General features: G+C 50.2%; 1 protein-coding gene across 4 annotated transcripts in view; it reads right to left on the reverse strand.

Moving 5' to 3' along the window:
* Positions 1-13,144, reverse strand: part of KLF8 (Kruppel like factor 8) — a 44,424-nt gene extending 31,280 nt beyond the window's left edge. The window contains exons 1-2 of one of the 4 annotated variants that reach the window (XM_027836789.1): positions 13,100-13,130; positions 401-445 (exon numbers count right to left, since the gene is read on the reverse strand). The gene's annotated coding sequence lies outside the window, so the exon portion shown is untranslated. Of the gene's footprint in view, positions 1-400; positions 446-13,099 lie in introns of all 4 variants that reach the window. The other 3 variants (XM_027836791.1, XM_027836792.1, XM_027836793.1) reach the window with 3 other exon arrangements.
* Positions 13,145-13,226: the final 82 nt, after the last annotated feature.

Raw genomic sequence — 13,226 nt, forward strand, 5'->3', positions numbered from 1 at the left:
CAAAAGGTAAAGCAGATTATTTCGACTGCATGAAGTGGAAAAGTTTTTTAGCAGCTCAGATAAGGGGAACTTAATTGGGGGGAAACATCTTTGATGCAAAGATTCCTCTGATAAGGTTGTGACATCTAAGATATATAGGGAATTAACCTGACACAGAGACACAGAGCCATTCTCCAAAAGATGAGTAGCAAAAGATGGGAAGAAACAGTTCTGAAGAGAAGAAATGCAAACTAGCCCCACAATATGCAGATGACAAAGTAGGAAAGAGTCCCTGCTGGAGGAGCTGCAGGGAGATAACCATCCACACTGGTGCTGCTGAACTGATTCAGCCACTTTGCTGCTCTTCGAAGTATGTGATTCGGCTCAGATTCTTCAAATCTGGCCAACAGTGCAGACTCACGAGGAATCTCGCTCGCCCCGACTGCTGTTTCAATCAATCCTGTCCCTAAAAAAACAAAACAAAAACAAAGTATGTGATTCCACACAGCAAATGCTACCTGAAAGGTTCTCCTCCGACAAGGTGTCAAAATCATCCGAGATGTAGCAATGGGCTAGGCCTACTGCCAGGGGAGATCTCTTCTCATCACAGAGAAGACAAAAAGGTCTGAGCCCAAATGAAAGGGGAATTCTTTGGAGATGGTGAGCTCCAAATACTCCTCTTCAGGGATGACAACATGAAGCCTCCAAACACAACAAAGCTTCCTAAATGACATTATAATCACTCCAAAATTTGACCTAACTATCCATGCAGGTAAAGAAGCCTCCAGACAAGAGAGGTTAAGTGAATTGTCTTTGGTCAGTTAGCAGTGCAGCGGATAGGGCACCGGGCCTGGAGTAGGGAAAACTCATCTTCCTGAGCTCAAATCTGGCTTCAGACAATGACTAGCTATGTGATCCCAGGCAAGTCATTTAACCCTATTTGCCTCAGTTTCTTCATCTGTCAAATGAGACGGAGAAGGAAAATGGCAAACTTCTCCAGTATCTTTGCCAAGAAAATCAGACATGACTGAAAAACAACTAAACAAGTGAGAAGCAGGATTTAAATCTGGGGCCTCTCTGATGCCACAAAGTCAGGAGGAAAAGTTCCAGTCGCGGTAGCTAAAGACCTAAAAACACCTTGCAGCCTAAAATATTAAGCTAACATCACCACAAGAAAATGTTTCAGGAAGAACTGTCAAATCTTACTCTTGGGTTCAAAAAAACCACTTTCTAAGTATAAGAAAGATAGCCATGAAGTAGGGGAAAGATTCAAAGTCCAAGGATCTGGATTCAAATCCAGACTCTGACATTTACTAGCTTTAAGAGTCTGGCTAAGTCCCCTTCCCTCTCTAGGCTTCATGAATTATAAACTGAGGGAGGGTTTAGACCACATGACCTCTTAGGTCCCTTCTGCCTCAACATTTCTGCTCTTCTGATCACAAAGCGGGAGAGGCGCAGCTAGACACCTTTTTGTCTGGGGGTTTCAGTGACCAGCAACGAGGGTAGGCTCCCCATCACTAGACGCTTTGAAGTAGACAAGTGATAATCAACATGGCTCGGCCTGCAAGGCTACCAAGGTTCCAAGATCTCCAGAAGCCAAGCTTGGATAGCAGCCAAGAAATACAGAAAGGGTGGCTGACCTCTGAGCCCCACCCCTCAATGCGCTTTGGGTGTGGGCCCAGAAATGTTAAGTCAGGCTAGTAGGAAAGGAAGAAAAACTCCAACAAGGCTGGGGAAGGGCACTGGCTTGGGGTCTCTTTTGTCTACAATCTTTAACAGTATTTCTTTTTAAATGTAGAGTTTATTGCTATCTTCTTTTTTTCTCCCAGTCTCCCTCCCCCTCCCAGAGAGCCATCCATAACAAATTTTTTTTAAGAAAGAGAAGAAGAAAAATTCCACAAATCCAATCAACGTATTGAAAAAAGTCTGATACTATATGCGGTGTTGCACACTTGGGGACCTTGGCCTCTATAAAGGAGTGGGGAGGAGGGGCCAGGGAATGGTGGGGGGTCAACATGGCAGAGACACTCCCAATGAGCTTTGGCCAAGGTGTCTCTTCTAGGTGGGTAAAAAGCCCTTTCCTTTCCTTCATCTCTGATCCCACCGATAATCTGGTAAAGTAGACTGACAGGGGCAGGAATCCTGATGACCATTTTACAGCTGAAGAAACCGAGGCTTAGGGAGGTCACAAGGTTAGCAAGTGACAAGGCCAGGAGCAGAACCTTGGAGCCACAAGAAAAACTAAGTCCAGTGTTCATTCAAGGACAGCAGCCTAACAGCTTACACTGACCTGGAACCCAGAATGGCCGTCCCAAAGAGGGATTAAAAAGATGTGCAGGCTGTCAGTCAAAAAGCATTTCTTAAGTGCTAAGCACTGGGAACACACTCACAAGCAAAAAACTTGTAGGTGAGGACTAAGTCCCAGGTCCGGTAGGGCCCCAGCTCACTGCCAAGCAGCAGACTGGGAGCTCCCTGAGGAGAGGGCCCAAGTCTTAGCCTCCCTTTCTAGTTCCCTCAGTACCCACCCAGAACCGTGCTCTGCACACATGAAACACTCCAAGCAATTCAACAACATGTCATTAAAAAAAGGTTTTTCAAAGCAGTTTGTCAGGACCAAGCACCCACACAGCAATGCGTAGAGGGCTGGGCCACACCTGCCCAGTTCAGGACACAGCTTTCCCAAAAGGTTTTTTTCCCAGAATCTCTGGGAAGAGCTTCAGATTGCTAAGACCAAATAAGTCCTCTGTGAGGAAAGAAAAGCATTGCAAAGGCAAAGTGGGTGGGGCACCACACACCTGGAACTGAGTGGGGAGGAAAGGAACATGAGGGGCATCTGCCGCTAACTGCCAACTGACTGGTGGCAGGAATGCAGGTGAAGTTCCTGGATTTCAGGCTGAAATCTTGGGGGTCCAGGGATCCAGAGAGAAAACACAACCCAAGGCTTGCCCACCAAGAGCTTCCACTCTGCTGGACTGAGGTCATGGCAGACAGACAATGCTAGCAAAGGAGGGTCTCCCTAGGGATGGTCCTGAAGGAAGTGTTGGGGGACTGGAGTTAGAGTAGCCACTCCTGATCCTGAGCCAGGAGGGGAGCCTAGACGTTCATGGACTCCAATGTGCTCATTCTGCATGCACACATGGGAGATAATCTTACACTGTTGCGTCATGCAACTCTCTGTGGTCCATTTGGACAGCAACAGCAGTGAGCCCAGGGCAGCTAGGGGGCGCTGCGGTGGATAGAGCAGTGGGCCTGGAGTCAGGATGACCTGAGTTCAAATCCAGACTCAGACACTAGCTGTGTGACCCTAGGCAAGTCACTTTACCCCATTTGCCTCAGTTTCCTTATTTGTCAAATGAGCTGGAGGAGGAAACGGCAAATCATTCCTTATAAGCTGCTTGTCAGCAGAGTCAGGACCGGACCCCAAGTCTTTCCAGCTCCCAGGAAGAAGTGAGAGTAGAGGGGCAGCTAGGTGGCACAGTGGATAGAGCTCCAGCCTTGGAGTCAGGAGGACCCGAGTTCAAATCTGGCCTCAGACGCTTGACACTTACTAGCTATGTGATCCTGGGCAAGTCACTTAACCCCAATTGCCTCTCCAAAAAAGCAAAAAAAAAAAAAAAAAAAAAAGAAGCAAAAGTAGACCTGGGTACCACTTAAGGGTGAGGCTGAAATGGATGAGATTAGGCCTCTCTGTGCCCATTCCTGGGGATATAGGGTCGGAATTTGGGCCCTTTTCTTTCCTTTTGTCACATGAAAGAGGTCAGAGAAAACACACTCTTGGGTTGGATGCCAAGTTTGTGGAGACAGGGACAGAGCCAAAGACAAGAATGAGGGCTGGGAGGGGCCAGACACTGGAACTCCATGATCAGGGAAATGCCCACTGAGGATAAAGTCGGAAAGCAAACAGCCCCCCTACCCTTGCCCCACAAAAAGCTTGCATGCGTGACCCTCAGCAAGGCCCAGGTCATAGGCTTCCCGGCCTCCTCTGCAATGCCCAGCCAGTCCTTCAGAACGCCAAGGGCACATGATCACAGAAGTAGAAAATGGCAAAGTCTGAAATGGGATCCCAAGCCAAGGGAAACAATGGAGAGGGAAGCCTGGCTGGGCCCTGAGTTCCAGCAAGCAGCCACAGACATCAAGGAAGAGGGAGAAGAGGAGGGGGAGGAGGAGGAAGATGAGGAAGAAGAGGAGGGAGCAGCAGCTGAGGACCTTGGGCTATGAGAGTGACAGAAAACACACCCAAGGAGCCAAGCTCCAGAGACCCCATCCGCCATCCTCAATTCAAGCACAGAAACAAAATTGTTAGTAATGATTGCAAGAAGATGGCATCGTACCAGGAAGGCCAGCAACCAAAAGAAGCTGGACTTGCACATACTTCATGCAGGGCGAGAGAAGACCCCAAGGACACAAAGCCTGGGAAGCTGTCACCCAGCAGCCCTTGCGAATAGTCCAGGCTCTGGAAGGGAGAAATGCAAACTCCACTGCCCTTGCACCAGCATCAGAAATAATCCCAAGGAAGGAGGAAGGAGCAGGGATGCCTTCAAGCTGCAAAGGCCATCCACCAAGATGGAACTCGACTTCGACACCAAAACTCGAAGTTGCCAAAGGACTTGGAAAATGTGAAAGCAAACCAGAGAATAGGCTCCCGAGGCAAGCCAAGGGTTCTGTCTGAAGAGGAAGATGAGCAATGAAGGATCAAAAGCACATCAAGTCTTCCCTGTGGAGAGATCTGGAGACAAAGGACCTGGGTTCAAATCCTGGCTCTGTTATTATTCAAACGACCTTGAAACAGTCTCATCTTTACCATGAAGGGGAACCAGATGGCCTCTGGGGGTCTCTGGGAGTCCTGCCAGCCATGAATCTACAGGATTGATAAGGTGCCTACTAGTTCTAAATCTACTCACAGAGAGAAATAGCTACTATTGAAGAATAGCCAGACCGCCCAAAGAAAGGTAAGGAGAGTCCCTTTATCCATTGGTACAACTATTAAAGTGTGGCCTGACCAGGACTGACAAATAGTATTAACAACGACAGTCCATTCCCTAATAGAGAAGTGATCAAAAGATAGAAACAAACAATTCACAAAAGAAGAACTGCAAATGATTAACAACCATGGGAAAGAATGACCAAATCACAAAGTAAGAGAAATGCAAATCAGAATGACCCAGAGGTTTGACCTCCCTTCACATCCAGCAAATGAGCAAAGATGACTAAAGATGGGAAGACTTCATGTTGGAGGCTGACTGACCCATCGTCATAGAAGCTGTGAATCCATACAACCATTTTAAAATCAGGGTTAGCAGCCTTTGACACCATTGCTCACGCTCTCCTCTTTGATGTGCTCTTCTCTCTAGGTTTTCAGGACGCTTCTTTCCCCCGGTTCTCTTCCTTCACCTCAGACCGACTCCAGCCCTAACCCTAAATGCACTCCATCTCGGTCTGCTTTGCTGGCTCCTTCTCCAGATCTTGCCCTCTAACCCTCGGGGTCCCCTGGGCTCTGTCCCGGGCCCTCTGCTCTTGCCCCTCTATCCTACTTCACACAGCGACCTCCTCAGCTCCCGTGGATTGAATGACCATCTATCTCCATGCTGAGGATCCTCAGATCTCCCTTTCCTGCCCCAGCCTCTCTGCTGACCTCCGATGTCTGCCTCTCGGACACCTTGAACCCGATGTCCAGTAGGCACCTGAAACTCCACGTGTCCCAAATGGAATTCATTTCTTTTCCCTCTAAACCCTGCCCCTTCCTACCTTCCCCTTTACTGTGGAAGGCACCCCACTCCTATCCTCCTAGTCCCTCAGGCTCACAACCCAGGCATCATGCTGGACTCCTCACTCTATCACCCCCCCCCATATCCAATCTTTTGCCAAGGCCTATCCATTTCACCTTTGCAGCATCTCTCGAATACAGCCCCTTCTCCCCTCTGACCCTGCCCCCACCCTGGTACAGGCCCTCATCATCTCACACCTGGGGCACTGCAGTAGCTGCTGGGGGCTCTGCCTGCCTCAAGTCTCTCCCTACTCCAGTCTGTCCTCCATTCAGCCACCAAAGCACAGGTCTGATCATGTCACCCCTCTATTCAATAAATCCCAGTGGCTCCCTATCGCCTCCAGGATCAAACCCAAAATGCTCTCTCTTTGGCACTCAAAGCCCTTCATTGCCTCCTACCTTTCCAGTCTTCTTAAATATGCTCCCCAACATATCCTTCTTAATCCAGTAAGACTCCAGTCTCCCATCTGTTCCACCAAGACCCTCCATCTGTCAGCTCTGGGTGTTCTCTCTAGCTATCCCCCCCCCATACCTGGAACACTTTCTATCCTTGGCTCCACCTACTGACCTCCCCAGCTTCCTTTAAGTCCCAGCTCAATCCCCACTTCTCCAAGAAGCCTTCCCCACCCCCTCTTCATTCTGGGGCCTTCCCTCTAGTAATCATTTCCTATTTATTCCATACAAAGTTTATGGTTTCCCCCATTAGACTGGGAGCTCCTTGAGGGCAGCAACTATCTTTTGCTTTTCATTGCATCCTCAGAATTTAGTACAGTGGTGAGCACATAGTAGGTGCTTACTGACTAACTGAAAGCAATTTGGAATTATGCAAAAGGTGATAAAAAATGTCCATGCCCATTTGACCCAGAGTCCACTACTGGGATTATAACCCAAGGAGACTATTGATAAGAGGACAGTCCCCAGTAACAGCAAAATATTTATAGCAGTACTTTTTGTGATCTGTGCCCTGTGATCAGGGCATGGCTAACCAAATGGGGGTACGTGATTCGCAGAATTTTACTGGGCTGTAAGAAAGGATGTGGGTGAGGAACACAGAGAAGCATGAGGAGACTTACACGAACTGATGCAGACGGAAGGAAGCAGAGGCCAGAAGACAACGTACACAACGACTAGGATAACTTCAGCGGAAAGGACAAGCATAAAACAACCCAAAGTGACAAAGGATGAGCAAGACTGACAAGATGCTCCACCCCACCCCTTTGCACAAGGGGGGTGTGGAGGTCTTCAGACTTTGGGCATGTAGTGATCAATTGTGCTGATTTTTTTCCTCTTTTTCTTTTTTTCTCTTCAAAAAATACTATTTGTTATATGGGATGACTCTCTAGGAGGGGATGGGGAGAGATACTGGAGAATCTATGGTGATATGAAAAAAAAAAGGCATCAATAAAACCTTACTTAAAGAAAAAAAGCCTGTTAAAACAATAATAGGAACTCTTCCTTGGCCCAGGGTTGGATTTGTGAAGCACATTGCATTCATGGTCCTGAGTATGGGGAACATTAGTACTGTGATTTCCTCAGGTGGGTCCAAGGTCCTGAACTGAGAAGGCCTCCCAAAAGGAACATAAAGGGCTCCAGCAATGGAGATGTACAAGGTTGAGGTTAGGCCAAGTGCAGGGACTGTCTAGCTCAAATATGGGAAGGTGGGAAAGAGAATGGCAAACAGTCCCCCCGAGGCAGAATGGAGCGCCCAATGGCTGCAAAGGCAGACTCAGCCACACTGGGGAGAATTTTAAAGACCAAGCAAAGGAACTGATCTTTTCTGCTATGTCCACCACAGAGCTGCTGATGGCATCTGAACAAGCGAGGGCGTGACATTCAGAACATAACGGGGCCACCTGCAGAGCGTATTGGAGAGCGTCACCCAGCCATCAGAGCAAGTAGGTTCTGAGGTGATGAGAACATGAGGGGCCAAACCGAAAGAGAGTCCAGAGGTAAGCAGGAGCCAAAGAACACTGCCCGACAGGGGTGCCGGCCCGCCTGTGAGAAGACTGAAGTCCTGATCCTGGACGGTGGAGGGGAGGGGCTGCTGCTGGTGGTCACTACAGAAGCCTGGTTTGGCTTAGGAAGAGGGGCAGGTTTGCAGGTGAAGAGCAATTCAGCCAGGACATCGAGGCTTGGACCTAGGAGCCATCTGAGAAGGTATGTCCAGTTGGCCCAGAACAGAGGAGAGAGAGGGGGAGACATGGATGTGTGTACAGACTGGCTCGGCATTTCTCAAGAGAGGAGCCTAGCTGAACCAAAGGAGTAGCTGGAATCCCTAGGGGAGAATGGAGAGAGGATACTAGGGCCAAGCAGGTCAAGCCACCCTTGAGGGCCTGGAGGAAGAAGATGAAGTAGCAAAGACAACTGAGAAGAAGCAGTCAGAGAGGTGGAAGGAAATTCAAGAGAAAGCACGGTCCTGAAAACCTGGGAGAAAAGATGGAGGAGGATGGGTCAGGAGTAGGCGAGAAAAGGCTGTTGGATTTGGCAGCTACAAGTGAGCAGGTTCAGATAACTGGTTCTTATGGAAACCAAACTCGGGAAGGAAGGAAGGAAGGATGAGGAAGCAGGGGCAACAGCAGCAAATTGATGCTGCCCTTTGGAGACCTTTAGCAACAAAGAGCCCACGAGAGAGGACAAGAGCTTAAGGAGATGGCAGGGCTGAGGAGGGGGTAGAGCGGGACAGGAAATTAGAACTGAGCAATGAACATCTTCCTTGGTCAGTGGGAAGGAGCCAGGAAAGTGAGAGACCGAAGGTCAGAGAAAGAAGGATGGGATCATTAGTGGAGATGGGAGGGGCTGGGCAAGACAGCTAAGCAGGGAGGCAGAGAAGAAGAGTGCTAAGATCTTGGGGGGGGGCAGGGTGACAAGCTGACACCAAATATATTCAGAAGTGAACTCTTCCAAACTACCAGAGCGCACATCCCTTTATGACACAGATTGTTTCTCAATATGGAAAATGATCATATGGGGCCCCGTGTTTTTAAAAAAAATAAATATAGCTTTGATTCCCCAAACCAAGTAGAGATAGAGCTGGAAAAGAAAAGTGCAGGCTAATATCCTTAATGAAGATAAATATCCTCAATATCCTTAGGACACGATAGCATTTATTCATGACCTACTGGCCCATTCAGCAATAATGAGCTAACCTGGGAGCACGATTGACTGTGCTTCTAGAAAATCTGGGAGAAAACAGTGAATGAACTAAGGACACTGAATGAGTTTAGGAAGACAGCAGCAGACTCAAAGATAAACTGTAGAGACGTTTTGCACATCTTATATTCCACTATTCTCTCCTGCCTGTGTCTGTCCAAATTCATATTCCTTTCGATTTTCAACAACGTAAATAGCTGAGATGTGGTCCAGTGGATAGAGTACTGGGTTTGGATCAGAAAGATTCATCTTCCTGACATCAACTCCAGACTCAGACACTTCCTAGCTGTGCGATCTTGGGCAAGTCACTCCACCCTGTTTGTCTCAGTTTCCTTATCTGTAAAATGAGCTGGAGAAGAAAATAGCAAACCACCCCAGTATCTTTGCCAAGAAAACCCCAAATGGAGGCAAGAAGAGTCAGACATGACTGAAATGACCGAACGTATAGTTTTATGGAGAAGTGGAGAAGGGTGATTTCCATACTTCACTAATTCCGTTTTTTTCAGATTCATGTTACAATCAAATTATTTGGAAAAACTCTTCATTTCAATATCCAGACTAAAGTTATAAATAGGTTACAAAAAAAAAAAAAACATGAGATAAATGCATAGATTCCAGCTCCACAGAAGTGAGCTGCCAAGCAAACTCAGTATGTAACAGGAGCCATTGCTGACCATTGACACTTGGTGCCAGAGACAGCACAAATGGCCTATCAGAGGCCTTGTTAGACAGAAGGGAGTAGGCCACAGCCTGGCCTAGCATTTCAGGAGGGGATGCACTAACCAGCAGAAAAAGTCCTGAGGGAAGTAACCTCTACGGGCTAAAGACGCCAACTGCAAACTGCTTTCCACTCTGAACACACAGACTGAAAAGCAGAGACGTCACCTTGCTGACAAAGGTCTGTAGAGTCAAAGCTATGGCCTTCCCAGTAGCAATGTAGGCTGGGAGAGCTGGACTTTGAGGAAAGCCGAGCGCCACAGAATCGACGCTTTCGAATTGTGGAATCGTGGTGCTGGAGAAGACTTCAGAGAGTCCCTGGGACAGCAAGAAGGTCAAGTCAGTCAATGCTTCAAGAAATCAATTCAGGCTAAGGGCAAATACTGAAGCTGAAGGTTAACTCCTTTGGCCACATAACGAGAAGGTGGGACTCATTGGGAAAGACCCGATGGCGGGCAAGACTGAAGGCAAAAGGAGAAGAGGACGGCAGAGATGGATAGAGAGTGTCATGGAAGCAATGAGCATGAGCTTGGACAGACTTTGGGAGCCAGTGGAGGACAGAAGGGCCTGGCGTGCTGGGGTCCATGGGGTCACCAAGAGTTGGACTTGTCCGAACGACATATAACAGCATATAAAGCAGCCCAAGTCCACAGTCCCACCCCTGCCCCAGGGCCCAGCCTCCGGGCAGCCCTGGACTCTCACACAGCATTCCTGTCTACTAGCCTAGCTTGTATATGCTCTCCTACAATTAGTAATGCCTAGGTCTGACTGGATTCTTCCTCTGCTCAATAACTTTCATAGCTCCCCAGCGCCCGAAGGATCAAACCCAGAAATGCCTCAGCCTGGTGTTCAAAGTCCTTCACAGTCGGCTTCCAATTTCTTTCCAGACCGACTGCACGTGATTTCCTTTCTTTCACACACTCTATGTTCCACCCAAACTGGCCTGCTCCCTGCTTCCCACATACAATGCACTCCCCCAAAGGCTGTCTGGCCCTCCTGTCCTCACTGACACCTCTCCAGTCCTAATGCCCCCTCCTAAAAGGCCTTTGTGGGCACTGATCTGGGAGCAGAGGGAGTGAATGCTCCTGGAGGCCAGAGATGCTTTTTGTTTTGGTTGACCTTTGTACCCTGAGCTACTAGCCAATCACAGGAGTTTAAGAAATGCTTGTTGAATTGAACTGAACAGATCTGATCGGGCCTGGCACTGCCTGGCATCTGAGCCAGTGGGATAGCCCCACTTGCTTTCCCCACGGGACAAAAGGTGGCCCTTTTTCACTCTGTACAGAGCATGGGCCCCAGCCCCCATTTACCAGTCAGTGACTTAGAGCAAAGTGACAGATGGACCAAAGCTGGCAGGGTTCTTGAAGCTGCTGAATGCTCCAGTCTGGAATCCAAACCAGACTGGATCTAATGGAACACTGCAGTTGGCTGCTGTCCTAAGACCCAATGCAAGAGAGGCCATGTCTGGAGTGAGGGGGAGTGCTGGCCCCAGGGTCAAGAAAGCCTGCCTGGGTCACTTTGGTGAGGATTCCAGAACAGGCACTCAAGCTCTCAGATGTGAGCAGGACCTGTGGGGGTACCTGGGAGACCCCAGAGCTCCTCTGAGGACTGCCGGCTCCAGGCACCTTAATGGGAGGAGGGGCAGAGCTTCCCCAGCAGGGAGGGCATGGCCCCTCTGCCCTCAGACCTCATGCCCCGTCGGGCCCGCTCACACCACCCAGGTGGAGGGGTGTTCAGCTCTAGGCACCTGTTCAGGGTGGGGTGAAAGGGGCCTTGTGCACATGCCACATGGGGTGTTAGTCTTGAGAAGACTAAGGGGCCATGTGACAAGTCATTCGTCAGGAACTGACAAATGCCATGTCTTCCAATACAGGCCCATGAAGCGCTTGGCTTTCCAAATCCCCAGGCTTCCCTAGGCCAAGCGCTTGCAAGCTAATACATCTGCCTAAATGCCAATGGACCCTTCTGCACCTGGACAGACGGGGGCACAAGCCTGTTTCTAAAGTGGCTCTAAGGGGGGAGATGATGAGGCCTCAGGGGCTTGGAAAGACAGTAATCCCCAGGAAAGCCCTGGATGGAAAAAAGCCCCAAGCTAGGCTTCTACCTGCTAGAGACTGAAAATGTCTGGAGATCCCCAACAGAAATCACTTCACAGCTCAGAGCCTGGGATCCTGCTGCTTTTCTGTTCTTGGTCACCACCCACCCACCCCCACCCTTGCCTGTTCCTTCTAGCCCAAGTCAGGAAGATGAGACAGCCCCAGCATGCTTCCCTCTTTGAAAACAGCTTCTGAAGACATGGCGAGGGACACACACACACACACACACACACACACACACACACACACACACACATCACAAGCTGGCCTTAGCCTAGCTCACTGAACAGAGCCCCAACCTGTCATCAGAACCAGGCCCGAGGGGTGGTCGGGAGGCCACTGTGGGTGCCCAAACTGGCACCTTCCAATATAGAGCAGGCCCAGTGCCTTTCTGATTCTCCTGAAAGGGAGACAGGATCAGTGACCGTTTTGGGGGCAAGCTCTAAACTGAGCTCCCAGCTCCCCAGATTCCCAAGACAGTGCTGCTGCCCTGGCTGAGAAGGAGCAGGGAATGAGCATTTCTAGATATTACCCACTATGGGCCAAGCGCTTCTTACAAATATGATTTTGCCTGATCTTCACAATCACTCTGGGAGACAGGCCATTTTACAGTTATGGAAACTGAGGCAGACAGAGGTGACTTGCCCCAGTCACACAGCTATAGTAAGTGTCTGAAGATGGATGTGAACTCAGGTGACTCAGGTCTCTATGCACCACAGCACCAGTGCCCTTTCCAATCCGAGCTACATTCTAACCCTGGAAGGTCCCGTACTCTGTACTTGGATGTAGAAGAAGCCCCAAGCACACTTTGGGCAAAGACTGGCAATAAGGCTCAGTCAGCTGGCAGCTCCTGCCGGCCATGCCAGGCCAGTGAAGCAGCGCCAACCCTATTCGTGTCCAAAATGCCAAGCAGCCCCTTGGCAAGACAGACCCGGTCCACTGCTGAGCCTGGGGGAGGGAGGGGCACCAAACCTGAGCATCAGCCTGGCTCCATCACTGGGCCACCTGGGCCTAGCACTGCCTCGGCTGACCTTCTCAGAAGGAACTCACCAGCAGGTACACCAGCCCGCCAAACTACCCACCCCTCCCCCAGCCAGGATCAGGCTGACCCAGGGAAGGATGCCGAGAACTGGCGTGAGGGGATGGGGGTAGGGGAGCGTAACACGTCGCAGGAGCGCCCCCCCCCCAGGGGCGCCACCCCATCCCATCCCCAGAGGTTTCCCTTTCCCCGCCCTGCCCCGCCCCCTCAGCTCTCGGCTCTCAAGCCCAACCTCCCCGCATCAGAAGCCCGCCGGGGCACCCCGCTGGCCTGGCTGCAGGAGGAGGGGCCTCTCCACCAGCCACCACCCCCTCCCGGGCGCCGTTTTTAAAGAGCCAGCGGCCCACTCCTCACCTCGCTGGGGAGGAGCCCCGTGTCTCCCGGCTGAGCAGCAGCCCAGACCCGGGAGCAGCCGCCTCGCCCCCACTCCGCAGCTGGCCTGCGTGGGGCGGGACCACCAACCAGCTTCCCCCCCCCCCCC

This window comes from Vombatus ursinus, unplaced genomic scaffold (genome assembly GCF_900497805.2).
Source record: "Vombatus ursinus unplaced genomic scaffold, bare-nosed wombat genome assembly UNPS02014819.1, whole genome shotgun sequence".
Taxonomy (NCBI): domain Eukaryota; kingdom Metazoa; phylum Chordata; class Mammalia; order Diprotodontia; family Vombatidae; genus Vombatus; species Vombatus ursinus.